This window comes from Echinops telfairi, unplaced genomic scaffold (assembly GCF_000313985.2).
Source record: "Echinops telfairi isolate 266 unplaced genomic scaffold, ASM31398v2 ScPeMD7_3533;HRSCAF=4204_0, whole genome shotgun sequence".
Taxonomy (NCBI): domain Eukaryota; kingdom Metazoa; phylum Chordata; class Mammalia; order Afrosoricida; family Tenrecidae; genus Echinops; species Echinops telfairi.
Genome location: NW_022107431.1, coordinates 41,409,742 through 41,413,955, shown reverse-complemented (window position 1 = coordinate 41,413,955; position 4,214 = coordinate 41,409,742). Strand labels below are relative to the sequence as shown.

The window sequence follows — 4,214 nt, the reverse complement described above, 5'->3', positions numbered from 1 at the left end:
TCTTCTCCCTATCTCCTCTAGTTAGAAGGCCCTCCCTCCCCCTCTATCCCTCACTGCTCGGGGAAAGACCTTCCTGACTGCAGCATCGGTGAACTCAGGAGGGGGAAGGAGTTTTTTACTTGGAAACCAGTTTCTCAGTATTGTTTGAGTGTATAAACTCTGTACATGTCCTAATTTACTTTTTTTTAAAGAGGAGTCTAGAAAGCCTGATGGGAATTTTCATGTAACAACAAAATTTTTAGTAACATCAAATCATATGTACGAGTCCCTGTCCATATGTATTGGGGTTATTGGCATAGAATTCACATATCATACAATTCAATAGCTCACTCACATCAAGAAATGTTATACAATCATTACCACCGTCTGTTTCAGAACTTTTTCTTCATTCTGTACATAAGTATTCATTTAGTTTAATCCCACTGTGCTCCCAAAAGGAATGAATTTGGCTTTCAAAATGTGTGTGATGCAGCCCTGCAATAGTGTTGATCTCTGAGCAGATGCTTGGATAGACATATAGGCTGTACAGATGTGAGAGGGAAAGTGGGGTGACCATGACGATATACGGGTTTGACAGAGAACATTTATATATGAGTACTGACCTTGACTGGAAACGAATCCATGAATGTGGTGGTGCATACCCGGGTAGGGCTGTGAAAAGCAAACACTGTGAGGGAAGGGGTGGCTGGGCCTGGGGGATCAGGACCGCAGTGCCCGGAGACTCCCCAGTCAAGGCAAAGACAGTCTCCTGCGGTAAGCAACCATTTGGGCCTCAAAAGCTGGTGAGCTGTAACCTAAGGCACAGCTCTTGCTCTCTGCCCACCTGGAGGAGAGAAGAGTGATGAAGACCTAGAGAAGAGATACCTGAGACCCAAGCTGTATTGGAAAGTACACGCTGCCGATGGCTTTAAAAATGGGGGGAGTCTGTCTCCCAGGGAGCTAGCCTGCTTTTTCCCTCAGACGCCACATCAACAGTGTTTCCTGGAAATGAAGGGCACACCCACCTATCAGACAGTATTTGTAAGGAGCTCATGAATGTGTTTCATCAGAAATGTCTTGAAGCTACACACACACCAAGAATGAGGAAGATCTAGAGATAAATGGAAATATTTAATTCAATGGACAAATGGGCCTCACAAACATGAGCCTCCACAACACCAGAACCAGATGGTGCCCAGCTACTACTACCAACACTCTGGAAAGGACATCAGAAGGTCTTGGAAAGAGTGGGAGAAAATGTGGAACAAAATCCAAAATTATAAAAGATGTCAGACATACTGGTTGGATAGAGATGAGAGGAACCCCCCAAACTATAGCCCTTGGTCACCGTTCAGGTCTGTAATGGAATTTACTGCTGTGTTAGAATAATCAGTCATTTAAGATCAAAAGCATGCATTGACCCAAGGACGAAAGACCCAGGATTAGGAAAGAGGAGGACTGGAAACAGGAAACACGGGGAGGAAGTGGGCAACCCTGAGGGGATTGCAATGGATGTGTTGAAACAGAATGCTTATGAACCATTGACTGCAAAACTGATCATCTGCTCTGTATACCTTCACCTAATTCACAAGTTTAAATATATTGCCGAGATTATATATATATATATATATATATTACCGAGATTATATATATACATATGCCGAGAAATAATAGCTTCACATTTTAATATTTTTGTTTCATAAAAATTTCCATGATTTTGTAAGCCCCCCAAAAGTGCATGTGATACAAAATAATTAAATGGAAACAAAGAGAAAATATGGACAGAGAAGAGGTGAAGTGAGGAACAACACAGCATATGAACTCTTCTCCCTCTTCCAGTTATAAGGGAAGCACACCACTTTCTAGCAGCCAGTGCCGAAAAGAATCCAGTACGTAAAATTCAGAATATCTCTAAGATCAAACCAAACTGCTTCTGACCTCTGGAATTATAGCATAAGAAGCTCTGTAAATCCACTTCCCAACAAAACAAGCAAAACTGGTGAAAACCTCCCCCCCCCCTTAATTTTAAGTCTCTAGAAGTTGTTTTAAGTAGATAGTAAATATTTAAGAAACCCTACTAAAAGAGTGTGTGTTTTGGCAGTCCAGTCATCACCCACTGTCTGTCCTTCAACTCACCTTGATGGAAGCTCAACTCTGGGTGTGTATCGTGAAGAAGATGGGGTTCACTCTGCCCTCCGTGCCTGGAGGGCTACTGTTTCTCAACAGGAAGGGTAAGCCACCACCATTTTTCATCCAAGTTGCTTTGAAAATGGTAAATTATTGGTGAGTGTGGCGAGGAGTCTGGAACCCTGGTGGTGTAGTGGTTATACGCTAGACTGCTGTCGAATGGTCTGCATGGTCAGTGGCTGCAGTTAAAGCCACCCACGGCTGTGAGGGAGGAAGAGGGTCATTTTGCACAATGTTCTACTCTGGTAAACCGTTACAGTCTTGGGAACCCACGGGGAGTCACTATGAGTCAGCATTGACTTGATGGCAGTGCGTTTGGTTTTTGGTTTGTGGCCAGGAGTTAGAGATCTTTTCCTCCACCAAGAAATGGAGGCTCTATCCTTGGAAAAGGAGCCGTGGTGGCGTAGTGGTTACTCATTGGGCTGTGATCCTCAAGGTCAGCCGTTCGAAACCTCCAGTTCCTCCACGAGAAAGACGGGGCTTTCTACTCCGGTAAAGAGTTACAGTCTTGAAAACTCACAGGAGCAGTTCTACCCTGTCCTGTCGAGTCACGAGGAGTCGGAATCAACTCTAAGAACATTGTGGTCCCTTTTGACTTTGCTCCAATTCAAAGGACAGAGGTTCTAACTCTCCTCAAAGGAACTGACTTCATTTGAAACAGGCCATGAAATTCAGCTCTAAAAATTCTCTCCAAAATAATCAAGTCTTGTCAAAGTCAACAAGCTAAACCATACCGAGTCCACCAGAAAGAACTTGAGAGGGCTCAGAAGAGCCTTCCAAGTCAGAACTAACCTCCCAGACAAATCTTTAAAAAATGCTCCCACCCCGATTCAGTTGGACACAACGGCAGAGAGATGCATGCCCTAGGGCACTGTCAAAAATAATAGAAGTCTTGGTGACTTTTATTTTGGTAGTATGCTTTTTTTGAGCATATTTGTATGATAACCCAATCCGAGAACTTGACTTCATGTGTGACTGTTACAATATAATCTCAGCAAGAGGGTCACTTTGCACAATGTATATAGTTGAGCACTGTCCAGCTTCCCCCAGGACCTCTACTCTGCTACACACTGAGTGACAGGCAGCAAGTTTAAGATTGCATTCCCTGGTATAGCCAGACAAAGGAATATTTATTTGAAAATAATAAAGGAATGAAATACTAATAACGGGGCACAACATGGACGGACCTTGTAAATATACCTGCTGAGCTTGCCCAGGCGGCTGCCGAAGATGGCGGAAGGCGCAGGTCCTGGTGCTCGATGGCCGTGGCCATTTCCTGGGCCGGCTGGCGGCCATTGCGACCAAGCAAGTGCTGCTGGGTCGCAAGGTGGTGGTGGTGCGCTGTGAAGGCATCAACATTTCTGGAAACTTCTACAGAAACAAGTTGAAGTACCTGGCCTTCCTCCGGAAGCCATGAACACTAACCCCTCCCGCGGCCCCTACCACTTCCGGGCCCGAGCCGCAGCTTCAGGTGAACCGTGCGAGGCACGCTGCCCAACAAGACCAAGCGGGGCCAGGCTGCCCTGGGCCGGCTCAAGGCGTTTGATGGGGTCACACCCCCCTGCGATAAGAAAAAGCGGATGGCAGTCCCTGCAGCCCTCAAGGTGGTGCGACTGAAGCCCAGACGCAAGTTTGCCAGCCTGGGCCGACTAGCCCATGAGGTGGGCTGGAAGTACCAGGCGGTGCCAGCAACCCTGGAGAAGAGGAAGGGGAAGCAGCTCATGAGGCTGCTTCAGAAACAGGGCGAGAAGAACTTGGAGACAAAGATCAACAAGTACACAGAGGTTCTAAAGACCCACGGACTCCTGGTCTGAGCCCAATAAAGACTTAGTCCTTCAAAAAAAAAAAGAAAGAAAAGAAAAGAAACCTGCTGAATGAAAAAAGCCAGCCACAAAACCAATATTCCATTTACAAATTCTAAGGAGCCCTGGTCGCACAGCGGGCTAAGCATTGGGCTGTTAACCACAAGGATGGTGGTTCAAGATGCGGCTGGCCTAGAAAATGTCAATTAACCCAGTTACAGGAAGCAGATCATGGCTGTCGTAGGG

At 45.9% G+C, this 4,214-nt stretch overlaps 1 pseudogene; it reads left to right on the top strand.

The window, feature by feature from the left end:
• Positions 1 to 554: 554 nt before the first annotated feature.
• On the top strand, positions 555 to 3,980 carry LOC101663071 (annotated as a pseudogene).
• The last annotated feature ends 234 nt before the right edge of the window (positions 3,981 to 4,214 follow it).